A 14,611-nucleotide genomic window follows, 5' to 3' on the forward strand; every position below is an offset into this window, starting at 1 on the left:
GGATAGTACCGTTAAAAGTGTCTTATTGTGCTGATTATTCTGTTTTAGGATAATGATAAATGTTATTTCCTCTCAATACCTTCTTTCACATATAGTTATTCTGCAATCTTGATGTGGGAAAGAATGCTGAGTGGGGTTAGAACTTCCCCAAGTGTAGCTCTCAAGTATCAAGCTCCCACCTCCCACACACATTAGTAAAGAATTGGAAATGTGGGTCCTGGGGAATTGAGCCTCGAACCGGGGCTCTTAAAGGTTCACAGGCAACCACTAAGCCATCTCTCCAACCTTTTTAATTATTTTTATTTATTTATTTGAGAGTGACAGACACAGAGAGAAAGAGGTAGATAGAGAGAGAGAGAGAGAGAGAAAGAGAGAGAAAGAAACCATAGATCTTTTAGACTTTGAAGTGTTCCATTCCAGTCCCTTCTGGCTTTCATGGCTTCCAGTGAGAAGTATGAGGTAATTCTGTAGTCAGCTATTTATCTCTTGCTGCTTCTAGCCCTCTTTCTTTGTTTCCATTGTTAATAATTTTAACTCTGATGTGCCTCGGGGGGTTTTGTCTTTGTTCCTGTCAGCTTGGTGTTCTGTGAGCTTTTTCTATTTGGGTGGGCCTCTCTTGTGAGATTGGGAAATTTTTCTTCAATAATTTCGATGAATATGTTCTGTATGTCTCTAGCCTGGATTTCATCCCCTTTTGGTATACCTGTGATCCATATGTCTTGTCGTTTTAGGGTATCCCACGATCCCCTCGTGTTCTGTTTGCATGAGTTTTTGAGCTTAGCAAAGTTTCTGGATTCCCAACCAATTTCTTCTGTCTTGCCTTCCAGGTCAGGGTTTCTGTATTCCACGTGCGTAACTCTGTTGGCAAGGGGTTCTAGAGAGGTTTTTTAAAGTGCTCTTTCATTTCTGTTTTCCATTGTGATTTTGCATCATGTCCATCTCTTCTTTATAAAATGATTTTAGTTTAAGGTCTGATTTTCCTGATGCTTCCTGGAATGAATTCTTGCATTTGATCATGTCCTAATGAAGCTTAATCAGCTGGTTACTGAGATCCTCTAGTTGGTGACTCACCTTCAATTCATTTATCTCATTTAAGGCTTTGCTGTTTTTCTTCCATTAATTTAATCCTAGTGGCAAAGGCTGAGCGATCTAAGAGATGATGCCGCTCCATTTCATCTTTGTGATTGGTTTTTGATACTTTGCTTCCAGTTCAGCAATTCTCTTGATTATAGCTTGTTGTATTTCTATTTTGGGGATTCAATTTCCCTTGTTTTCTCTGTGATTTTGTTGGAGCTTCCATTGTGGGACTAGACATTCTTGGTAAAAATGTCTTAATTTTCTGACTTTGTGTGTGAGTGTGTGTGTGTGTTTTGTGGTCTACCCATCTCAAGGGAAAAGTCTTATTTTACTGAGGTGGAAGGAAGTATTTGTCCGTGTAGCACCTTCAGCGAGTGTTTTGTTTTAAATGTGAGCTGGGTTGGAGTAGGATGGGTTTATAACTGCAGATGTGCAGATTAATGATCGGGAACCTGGAGGTGGGGAACGGGGAGCTCAGGCATACTTGCTCCTCTTGTGCTTACTTTTCAGGACAGGGGAGCCAGGGGTTGGGGAGCCAGGGGTTGGGGAGCCAGGAGCTGGGAAGTCAGGGGCAAGAGGCCAGTTCCCTCAGGGACCCCTGTACCCTCTGACTCAGGGGAGCAGAGATTCGGGGATCCAGGGGCTCGTCCATCAGGACGATGGATCAAAAGGCCTACTATTCCAGCACACAAGTAGGTTCCGGGCTGCCCCACACCAGCACAGGGGTACTGGGACCAGGGAACTGGGAGGTGGGGAAATGAACTGGGAGTGCTAGCTTACTCTATGTGCAGGGGTCACAGGTTCAGGGTTCAGGGGGCCCATAAGTTGGGGACCCAGGGACCATTCCATAAAGAAGGTGGAACAAAGGGCGCACACGCAGGGTCCAGTTACACTTAAGTCTTCTGTCTTCTTCTAAGATAGCCTTTTTCTTCCTAAATATCTGTGAACCCAGTGGAGGTTAAAAACATGTACGCTTTTAGGTTTAACTTGGTCATTTGTTCGAAATGATTAGGACATTAGATTATGTCTCAAGTATTATGGTGTTTTTTTTATTACATTTTTTTCCCCTAATTAAGCTTAGGAGCTGAAAGTTATTCAAGAGCCCTTGGACTGTATCGTATCTTCCCATCCCATTCAGATACTTTATCTTTCATCCTTACTCTGGCCGCAGATTATCTTCTATTTTGAGTTTAATTCATTTATCGGGTTGGAAATAATGAATGCATGACAAGTGAGAGTTAGTAACCTGTTATTTTGGGTTAATGAACGTCAAAGTCTGTTTGATTATCTGCTCTGGATTGCTGTTCCCTGCACCCTCATGAACTACCATCTGGTTCCAGTTTTGAAAGCACTTGCTCATTTCTGTCATAGTTCTTTCTCTTTCCTATAACGTAAGTGACTTTTTCTAAGAGTCACATTGCCCGGTGACTTTCTAACATTTGTTTGTCTTTGGGGAGTTAAGTCTCCAAGGCAGGCATTTGCGTGTAGTAACTAGCATAAATAGGAGATATGGAGACACAAATTTATGAATTGTACACTGATACAGATTAGGAGCAAGACAGCTTCCTCTTTATCAGTAGCTAGCTAGGGACTGACCCCCCACCCCCCCAAAATAGGATGAGACTAGAACTCAGTCTGGTCCAGTCTCAACCAAGATGGCAGTAAATCAAAACCTACAACTTTCTTTTTTTGGGGGGGATCATTTTTTAAAATTTTTTTCTCAATTTTTATTAACATTCCATGAGTATAAAAAATATCCCATGGTAATACCCTCCCTCTCCCCACTTTCTCCTTTGATATTCCATTCTCCATCATATCCCCTCCCCATCTCAGTTAGTCTCTCTTTTATTTTGATGTCATGATCATTTCCTGTTCTTATGATGGTCTTGTGTAGGTAGTGTCAGGCACTATGAGGTCATGGATATCCAGGCCATTTTGTGTCTGGAGGAGCACGTTGTAAGGAGTCCTGCCCTTCCTTTGGCTCTTACATTCTTCCACCTCTTCCTCATTAGACCCTGAGCCTTGGAAGGTGTGATCGAGATGTTACTCAGTACTCCAGTCACTTCTTTCCAGCACTATGATACCTTCTGAGTCGTCCCAAGGTCAATGCCATCTGTAAAGAGAGGATTCTCTACCCAAAGTGAGAGTAGCATTAATATAAGGGTATAAGTATTAAGAGAAGTGCTTACTGGGCAGTTTGACAAACATGGTCTATACACTTATCCAGACATCAGCAGATGTTATACCCCTAGGGCTCATGACTACCCCTGTTTTAAGTTTTCAATATCAGGGATGTATTCCCTCCCATGGAGCGGGCCTCCAGTCCAATTGGAGGGCAGTTGGTTTCCACCATGACAAATGTGCCACTATTGCACCCATTGGCTCATTTGGCCTGGCTGGACAATTATAAGGCTTTCAGTGTCCACTGTTGAGTATCTTCACTGGTGGTATCTCTTTCTCCCATTGAACTGCATGTAGAATGCCTTCTTCCAGCTTTCTGTCAGCTGGTCTACATGGAGGAGAAAACCTCCAACTTTCTTCTCAGCAACAGCCTCATGTTTTTCCTCCACTTTCATAGCCATGGTCCCCATGGGTGGGCCTTTCCTGAGACAATGCTCCTGCGCCCCCTAGCTAATTGGGTTCCTCTGCACCCTCCCCTTTCCTTCCATTCCCTTTCCATTCCCAGAGGTGCCCTTCCCACCCCCACCCCCACCCTGGGAGAGACTTTTCCCTATGTGATGGAGATAATCCCTATATCCCCCTTTCCCTTTCTGAGCTTGGCTTCACTCTTAACTCTTTCTAAAATAAATCTCGTAATTTTCCCTTTTCTGAATCCATGTTTTCAGTTCTTTGCTAATGTGGGCATAAGCTCAAGACTTGACAGCTGCTGCCAGGGGAGCTCTAAGCCCACTCAGGACTCTCCCCCACATCGGTGGTAGCCACCTGCGTTCTTGCTTTCCTTTTGATCAGTTACAGAGCTGTATTTGTCAATCATGTGCCACAGTTGGCTGGCTTAACTTCCCATTCCATTTGGCCTCAGTGCGACTTTTCTTGGGTTACTTTTATAGATCTTTATAATGTTTGTCTTATTCTGTGCAGGTTGGAAGTGGGGTCGCAGTGCACTTTTGACTTTCATCTAACCATCACTTACTCCTGGCCTGTATTTTTACTGACTTTTAAAAATCTCTCTGTTATTTATTTATTTGACAGAGAGAGAGGGTGGGGGGGAGAGAATGGGCATGCCAGGTCCTCCAACCACTGCAAATGAACTCCAGAGACATGTACCACCTTGTGCATCTGGCTAACATGGGTCCTGAGGAAACAAACCTGGGTCCTTTGGCTTTGCAGGCAAACACTTTAACTACTAAGCAATCCCTCCAGCCTTCTACTGACTTTTTAATGCTAGTACTTGCCTCTAACTTACCATTAATAAACCTACCGTCAGCCTGTCTGCAGGAGGATGACAATCTCAAACAGTCTTCCTTCTACTCTGGCTGTGGTGGGCGCGGTTTAGACCGTTGGTGACTGAACTCCAGCTCTGACCTCTGCCATGACTGGTTTTCCTGGGGTGTATCTTTCAACTTTCAAATTAGAATTCTAGTTCATTGTTTGTGTTCTGTGTAGATAGGAACAAAACACTGAGCATCTTAAAGGTTAGAATGTTTAAACAGTGCTTAAGTATGGTCTTTGGAAATAAAACGTAAGTCAAGGGTATTTGAGAGCCTCTCTCTTGATGCTGAAAGTTTTGTGATCTCTTAACTGTCTCGGGTCACCCAAGCTAGATATTGAAAGGAAAACTTTTCCACATTGAAGTGTTAATGGTAACATGTTAACTCCTTTCCAAAACTTGTGTAATAAAAGACCCTGTCAGAAAGAGAGTTTTAAAGACTTTCTTGTTTTTCCTATTACATTACTTTATACAAATATCTTTTATGCATTTTTATTAAAAGGATTAAGCTGATTAACCATATATTAAAAGGAAAGATATTTGATAATTAACTTTTATTTTCAAAAGAAGTGACACATAAACATTCACTATATCCTTATACATGACATCATTTTATGACTAACATGAAGTTTTAATGAGACATAGAGGGCATAATCTTAGAGTAAAACATATCTTTCATGAACAAACATGTATTATTAATTCTAAAAGCATGAATTTTGCATGAAATTGTGGTTTTGTATGTTTTCTTGGGTTAAAATTACTTCAAATTGACATTTTTATAGTAACAAAATTAAAAGGAAGGGAAAGCTACAAAAAGAAGCAAAAACATTAAAAAACAAATATTTAACATTATCCTGAATGCCCATTTTAAACTCATAAATGTTACTGAATAACTAGCTCATGTATTTCTACTGGTGACAAAGTTAAGCTTATTGGAGCTTTTGCTTGTGTAGAGCACAGATGTTTGGAAAACTAACTTCCGTGTTCTGACTAAGGCCACTCTGCTGCGACACACACCGAGATATGACCCACCTCCACCCCACCTCAATCACTCCCTTGTTTCATGAAGTTTAAGCCTTTACCTTTCTTTTCTTTGAGACATTCCTCCTAAATAATTGTTCGTCCCTTAATGTAAAAAGGCTGAATAAATCATGTCCTTAATTGTCTAGTGCATTTTGTCTATCACAATGAAAATATCCAAGTGGGTCCACCCATCACTCCCCCTTGGCTCTTATAATCAACTGAACATTCTCTTGAGACACAGAGAAGTCAAGGAGCAGCTGCGTTTGGCCTTTTCTTCTCCGCTGAGGGAACAAAAGGGGGCAGTGAGGCCACTGACTACTTCTTGCTCCAGGTGACCCTAGAGACTGAGGACACTCAGTTATAGACTCACCAAGGGACATGCAGGTATTTTTCTGACAAGAAATTCTTAGGTCCATGTGAACCTACCTTACTCCTTTCAGGGGGTTGGAGACTTTTATCAGCAAATGTTTTTTAAAAAGGATTATTTCTTCCTTGAAATTTTTACAATAGAATCTGAGTTTGTTATCATGAAAGTCTATAACTTGGTTTTTCTTATGTCTTTGAATTCCACGTATAAATCTTATTTTACTGTTTATTTTTATAAACCTTAAAGATCACTATAAAGAGGACAGGCTGATAATATTCAGTCAATTAAAACAGATAGGGATGAACATTTAAATAATCAGTTGTGTTTAAAATAATCAAATTGTTTTAAGCCTTTATTCCAAGGTAGGGCCTCACTCTAGCCCAGGCTGACCTGGAATTCACTATGTAGTCTCCGGGTGGCCTCGAACTCATGGTGATCCTTCTATCTTTGCCTCCCGAGTGCTGGGATTAAAGGCATGCGCCACCACACCCGGCTTGTTTTAAGCCTTTTATTCCATCTCTTGACTTTGCAAAGCCTTCTAAGGTACAAAGTAAATTGAATCATCTCTGGAGCTAATTCTATCTTTCCAGAGTTGAAAGATGCTTTCCTATAAGGATATAGTGTGGACATGCATGTGTGTGTGCATGCATGCGTGTGTGTATGGTATAGGCACGTGTGTGTGTGTGGTGTGTGTGCAGATGAGTGTGTCCACGTGCATGCACGAGGAGGCCACAGCACAGTTAGATGTCCTGTGACTTTTCTGCTTTGTTACCTTGAGCTGGAGTCTCTCACTTAAGCTGGGGCTAAGGTTTCTGTTTGGTCCGGCTACTTGGTCAGTGAGCCCCCTCAGTCCTGCTGTCTGTCCCCCTCAGGACCGGGGTTGCAGGTGTGCGTGGTGGTCAGGCCCACCTTTTTATGTGAGTACTAGGGTTTTGAACTTGCCTCCTCACTCTTGCCCACTGAGCCATCTCCTAGCTCAGGTGCTGCGGCCTATACACCTGGATAACTTAATGATGGAGGCTTTTCAGTGTAAGCCACCAAGAAAACAGGAACCCCTGTGTGCCACAGCCACGATTGCTCTGAACATTTTAAATGCTACTGGCGGCCACTGTGATTTTGTTGTTATACCTTCATATATTATATATAAAACCTGAATTATGTCTACAGAATCTCAGAGTGGTTATAGATGACATGTTTCAAAAATCTGTCCCTATTTAATTCTTTTCTTTTGATTGGCCACTGCCCTTTTTTTTTTTAAAAGATATTTTAAAAATTCTTGAAATCAGTATTATTCATAACAGTTAAGATAGGGGATAAAAGTAAGTGTCCACTGATTGAATGACTGCATGCAGAGTACGGTACATATTATACACACCATGAAACATGACCAAGCTGCAAAAATCAGGAAGTTGCATTATTTGCAACAACATCATGGAAGAACTTGGAGGATATTGTTAAGAGAAATTCGCCAGGCACTGGAAGACAAATGCTATCTGATCTCATTTATAGATAGAATCTAAACAAGTGGAATACACGAGATAGGGACTAGACTGGCGGTGGCCAGGAGCATAGCGTGGAGGGCGGGTTTGATGAGGCATTGCCCAAAAGACAGAAAGTTCCCGTTGTATAGCAGGAGGATGTACAGAAGGTTTATTCTACAACATGGTGACTTTAATTAAAAACAATGAATTGTATTCTTGAAAATTGATAATGAGGATTTTAAGTGTTTTGCAGCCAAAAAAGTAATAATTAATGCACATGCTGATTAGCTCAATTGAGACATTCCACAGTCCATAAATATTTCACAATGTCATTTGAATGCTAAACCATACATATCTTTGTCAATGAAAAACTGGAATTAAAACTCTCATTGGAATCTGTATATCTCCTATTTTAAGAGAGTAAATTACAAGATCCTCCTAATTTCATCATTAATCCCCACATAATTCTTCATGAACTAGTTTGTGTAACCCAGAAAAAGACTATCTCAGCTGGAACCATGAACCTTAGAACCCAAGTTGCTAGAAATGAGAGAGAGAAGGAACCATAGACCAGAGTCTAAACACCACTGTAGTCTTTGGGCGTTCAATAGCCACAGCCTTCGCTTCTATAACTGTGTGATCTCTATTACAAAATGTATAATATAGTGAGTGATCCATGGAGGTGCTCACAAGACACCACCTCTCTCTGAGGAGCTGTTATCAACAGATAATAGTTATTGGGCAGAGGCAGAGGAGTTTTCTTCAGTGGTGAAGTTACTGTAAAGTTGCCCATGATCTGGTAAACAACTTTCCACCCAAGCTCATGTATGTGAATCTAATTAAACTCATTAAGTTACTAAAAAGAATGAATTGAAGACTAGCTGGGAAGAGGTTCTGTGAAAATGGGGAAAAAGTAAGAAAAAGTAAGGGTGAGTGAACATAATGAAGATATCTTCTATAAATGGATGAAATGTTAAAATGTCAATAACCATCACAAGAACAAAACTTAGATAATATGCTTAGAAAACATGAAATATGCTTTTACAAATAAAGCACAGGGCTCCTATTAGTATTGCGTTTGTTTTTCTCATCATTTGGCTTTGAACACAGTTTCTTTAGAAGGAAACATTTAAGGTTTACTTGACTTTTAAAAATATTTATTCTGGCCTGGTGTGGTGGTACACGCCTTTAATCTCAGCACTCGGGAGGGAGGCAAAGGTAGGAGGATCGCCCAGAATTCAAGACCACCCTGAGACTACATAGTGAATTCCAGGTCAGCCTGAGCTAGTGTGAGACCCTATCTTGAAAAGAAAAAAAAAAAAAAAAGAAAAAAAAAGAAAAGAAAAAGAAAAAAAAATATTCTGAATGAAAGAACAGTTGCTTAGCAAACACTATATAAGTGGAGTCCTTCAAATTTTGTGAATATATATAATAGAAGAAAATAGCGCTGGGTGAGAAAACAAGCCAACTCTGCTAAGTAGACTATGTGACATGAAATGTGTATTGCTTCTGAAGTAAATTAAACATGACTTAGGAGAATAAGCTAAAGAGACAATTTCTGGGACCAAGGGGCTAGAACCTCTTACAATAAATAAAATAAATCCTAACACACACTCCTTTTCCACTTCAGGCCTTTCCTAGTAAAGTGATAAATGACTGCAAAACAGATGTCCAGCTCTGTAACCACGCAGCTTGACGGGACTGTGGGGCATTACCCAACAATAATTTTGATTCTTCAAACTTTTGGAAACAAAAGTACTTTATGATAAAGAATGAAAATTTAAAAGAAGAGAGGGTGGTGAAATAAAAATTTCATGCCTTCTCTTTGACAGTGCATCTCCCTATGCTTCTCCTGAAGTAGGCTGGATTTATAGCCATGGATAAAATGCTGAGAAGTCTGTGGCTGCCAGAGCCTGACTGCCTTTACCAAGCCAGCCGGACTTTGAAACACCCGGGATGGTTCTACCATTCTCAGGGTAGGTGCAAAGCTGGGCAAAACAATGTGAGATTTCAGCAGGAAAATCTGCTATGCAGCCAGTTTCTCTGTCTTCCTGTTTTCTGTATGACAAGTGTTATCACCCAGGGGTCTCCAAGGCCTACTGTCTCAATTGTCACAGAAGACTGAACATCGTCTTCTATTCTGAGCCTCAGTACATTGTCTCATGGATATAAAGATAAGACTGTCAAGCCCATAACGTAGACTGGATCTTAAATATCCCACATGTTAAAGGATTGATTGCAGGCCTGTAGACCTACTGGGAGATGGTCGTACTTTAGAAAAGCATTGCCTTTTGGGAGGAAATTAGATCTGTGTGGTGTGTCCTTCACTGGGGAGATTGGGAGCTCACCCTCTTCATTTCCCCATTTGCTTCTTGGCTGCCATTAAATGAGTAAAATTGCTACATTACTTCTTCCTTGCCATGCCCTGCCCTGTGGCGTGCCTTACATACAGCAGAGCCAGCCAGCCAGACGCAGACTTCGGAAAGCATCCAACTTTCTTCCCTTCAGGAAGAATTTTTTACTCAAAGGGATGGCCAGTTCACTAACCCACAATCCCTACAAACCTCAGAATTTCTCAAGGTGGTTATCTGTTCTATTCTGTTTTTTGGTTAAAGGCGATTTTAGTAAATTCATGATAGATCTGTATCATCTATATCTATATGATTATCTCTATATTATCCATATCTATATCATCTGTATTTATATAGTTCTCTCTATATATATCATTTGTCATATATATGTATACATATATATATATATTATACACATATGTATGTATATATCATATATATAATATATGAGCATGTATCATATATGTATATATACACATATATATGTACATATAAATACACATACACATATATACACACACAGTATATCAGTTGTCAATGACTTACTTCAGGTTGCTGAGAAAGAATATCACAGGTTGGGTAGCTTAAGACGAGACGTGTATTTTCTTACAGTCTGGGAGGCTGGATCGCTAAAATGGCTGAGTTCTAGTGAAGACCTTCTAAGCTTGTGGACAGTGCCTTACTACCAAGACTTAAATGGCAGAGAAAGAAGAAAAATTCCAGACTTTCTCCTCATATAAGAATAATACTCCTGTTACAGAGCTCTACCCTTATGAGTTCTCCTAAGTCTAATTTGATTGTGAAGTTCTCACCTCCCAATGCCATAACATTTGGGGATTAGGAATTGAAAATGTGAATTTGGGGAGTGCCTAGACAGAGTCCATCACAATCAGTGCATGACTTGGTCATCTTGTTCTCTCTCGCTGTGGCAGTATTGAAAGTAGAGGTAGAAAAGTGAATGAGCTTGTAGTAAGAGCCAACACTTTTTTTCTTCCAACTTGTTTAGCATGTGTAGTATGTGGGAGAAAGAGAGAGAGAGAGAGAGAGAGAGAGAGAGAGAGAGAGAGAGAGAGAGAGATATGCATGCTGTGTGGATGTGCTCTCACAGGCAGTGGAGGCCAAAGAATGGTGTATGTGTCCTTCCTGGTGGCTCATTCAGGCTTTTCTTTCAGATAAATCTCCCTCTGAATGCAGAGCTGCCACTTTGGTAAGTGCCAGCAGTTTTTCAGTTGCTGCTTCCTGTAAGGCTGAAGTTGAAGGTGTGTGCAGTCACACTCAGCTGTTTACATGCATCCCGGGAAATTGAACCCAGCTCGACTCACACCTTCCCAGACCGTTACCCTGGAGCAACTGCTACTAACAGCTAAGCCATCCATCCAGGTCTATTATTTATTTTTAACAGTGCAGGAGACATCTGCCTTTGCCCAGGATATGTGGAACTCCATCAGCGCAGGCATGGCATTTGACAGAGTTCTACTTTGTCCCTCTTTATGCAAACCAAGGCGGGGGGGGGGGATCTGGAATCATTCTGAGGCTTGAGAGAGGGTTTTGGGGAGTTCATGGGAATGGAAGAGTTGGGGCAACAGGCATATGAACCAGAGGTGAGGAGTGGGCTCATTTCGCTGACCTGCCCAGCCCATGTCTCTGCATGGGACAAGCCTGCGTAGCAGGAGGAAGGGCACTAATGGTGGCCGTGTAAGAGAGGCCACACCGAGGAGAAGAGCTGCTGCTGGGGGTCCCGATGCTTCGTATAGCTAAACACGAGGTGACTTCATTTCCACCTTCCATGGTGACCGAGCGCGGTAGCCAAAGAATGCAAGAACGTTCTGTCAAACCAGTCAGTTGTAGATAGTGGTGCACGAAATTGTCCTATATGTGAAGCAAAGAACTTCTGAGTTGGAAGGTGTCTGTGCCAGTGAGTTAACCTTCTATGCTATGAACCACCCTTCAAATCTGAGATCTAAAAAGAAAAATGTCTGTGCTGGGCTGGAGAGACGGCTTAGAGGTTAACGCATTTGCCTGCAAAGCCAAAGGACCCTGGTTTGATTCTCCAGTACCACGTCAGCCAGATGCACAAGGGGGGGTGCATGCATCTGGAGTTGGTTTGCAACGGCTGGAGGCCCTGGCACGACCGTTCTCTCCCTCTCTCTCTGCCTCTTTCTCTCTCAATAACTAAATAAAATATACTTAAAAAAATCTGTGTCCATGGGAAGAATCCTGAAACTTATCCCTTCATCTTTGTTTCAAGTTATATTTAAAAATATTTTAATTACACTATTTTATATTTCATTTATTTTTATTTACATTTTATTACTGTACTCTAGAGTGACTTCATATTCACTAATTAAATATGCAAAGACCTTACTGAAAAACAAAATCATTTTCTTGAATTGTGAGGTATAGAAACTTTACTATGCCATTTGGGGAAGGGGAATCAATCCATTACATCATTTTCATGAGAAACAAATGTATCTAGTTCAGCCCTAGTTGGATTATAGATAAAACGCAGAAAAAATGATTTTATTTTTATGGGATTTTCCTCCAATGTTAACAGTTATTTTGCAGTTGGATGGATACATAGCCTCCTTTGACTATTGATCTTGAATCCATACAGAGTGACTCCTCGGCCCTACTTATGATAGCATTAATAGCGTATGATCTTGAGTCTAGGAGTAGTGAACTATGATATAAAAGGGAATGCAATTTAAGGACACAAGGGGGAGGCAGCAACTGTGAGAGCAGGAAGGCAGTACTCACAGCGTTTGCCATGCTGACGTTCAGATCAGACGTCCTTTACCCTCTATGAGTGTGCGATGTATTCTCTTGTTAATCACCCAGTCCTCAGGGGTTTGTTATGGAAGCCCAAGAACCATTCATGTGCTCATACACCTTCCTCATTATTGAAATGATTAAATAATGAGTTTGTTGTGGCCAAACCCCACTATCTCATGCCCACTACACTCTAGTGCTTTAAAATTAACAGGTAACTCAAATTTGTGCTCTGCTATAAATATCCTTATCTTGCAGATTAAATTAAAAAAGTGAGAATTAGGGCTGGAGAGATGGCTTAGCGGTTAAGCGCTTGCCTGTGAAGCCTCAAGACCCCGGTTCGAGGCTCGGTTCCCCAGGTCCCACGTCAGCCAGATGCACAAGGGGGCGCAAGCGTCTGGAGTTCGTTTGCAGAGGCTGGAAGCCCTGGCGCGCCCATTCTCTCTCTCTCCCTCTATCTGTCTTTCTCTCTGTGTCTGTCGCTCTCAAATAAATAAATAAATAAAAATTTAAAAAAAAAAGTGAGAATTAGAGAGATTTTCTGAGCCTAAGGTAATTTGAATTCTCCTGCAACTTGCCCCTCCTCTTCACTTCCCTGTGTCTGCTGCAGTCTCTGAGTCTTAGACATACCTTTGTGCAATTGAATCCTGGGTTTATTCTTTATACAGCGTGACACTGTGGTCATCATGGGAGGAGAAGAGACTGTCAGGGTGATTCTAGTGGTGAGGTTTGTGACTATTGTTGCTGTTTTCTTCTAGAATATACCTGTACTCGCTATTACTGTGGCTTGACAGATAGCCTTGTTTCCTCAAAGCTGTAGAGACAAGCAGAGGGCGGGGTGGTCGGGAGCAGAGATGCACTCACTGGGAGGGGCAGGGAGGTCAGCGGGGAGGGAAAAGCAGCCTCGATAACCCGGAGGCGGGTGGAGCATCAAAAGAGACAATCGTGGCTGATGTCGAAGCTTCAGTGCATGCGGCAGAGCTTTTGCCCTTGCTCTGGAGCTGTTCTGTCATGTCCATGACTGGTTCTAAACCACAGATGGCTTGATGACGTGTGTCGTGGTAAGAAAAGCAAGTGAAGGACACCTATTCTTGTTGCTGCGAGAGTCACAAAGTACAATTTGGCTCTAGCAATTTTAACACACAAAAACGCACACAGTATCTCCAAGTTACCAATCGCTTGAAGTTCACAGAGATAAGGATAATTTCTACTGAACCAAAAGAATCTAGGAAGGAGGGGCCGATGTAAACTATGGCATATTCTTCAGTGATTCAGTACATGTCCCTCATATAGCAAAAGCTGAGTGAATTGGTCATGATTCTTTAAGTTGTTCGTAAATCACGGCTTTAGGCATCATGGGAGATGGAAAGAATGGACCTCTTCCATTTACCTGGGTATTTGTATTTGATCAGTGACTGGAATAATTTAGGGGTGGAGCAAGGGAGACCAACTTTAAATTTTTTTTTGCTTATTTTTATTTATTTATTTGAGAGTGACAGAGAGAGAGAGGCAGAGAGAGGGAGGGAGAGAATGGGCACACCAGGGCCTCCAGCCACTGCAAATGAACTTCAGACACGTGCACCCCTCGTGCATCTACCTAATGTGTGTCCTGGGGATTCGAGGCTTTAGCTGGGGTCCTCAGGCTTCACAGGCAAGCACTTAACCGCTAAGCCATCTCTCCAGCCTGGAGACCTTCTTTGAAGGGGGATATAATAAGGGTTGCTGCAAATAGCGGTCCATGGGCCCTTCATGTAAGCTGTGAACAATGTAACTTTCTAGAATACTCTCTGGTTTATGTATATGGCGGTATCGTGTAGCCATTTACTCTGAATTGAAGCACTTCCTCTTGTGGAAAGAAGAGGCGCCCATACCACTTGAAAGGTTGAGGTCATTCAAGTAATTTAACAGGCTTGGGAAGCACAAAAATGTACAGGATCCACGAGGACCCTCCCCCGGGGTTATGTGAGCAGGAATTAGTAATTACTGCTCCCCCATGTGGTTTCCCATGCTGGGGAGGGGGGATGACATTTTCAGTGATACAGCTGCATTTGAATCAACCATTCTGCTGTAAGAATCTCTCATCCATATTCTTATA

The sequence above is a fragment of the Jaculus jaculus genome, chromosome 18 (assembly GCF_020740685.1).
Source record: "Jaculus jaculus isolate mJacJac1 chromosome 18, mJacJac1.mat.Y.cur, whole genome shotgun sequence".
NCBI lineage: Eukaryota > Metazoa > Chordata > Mammalia > Rodentia > Dipodidae > Jaculus > Jaculus jaculus.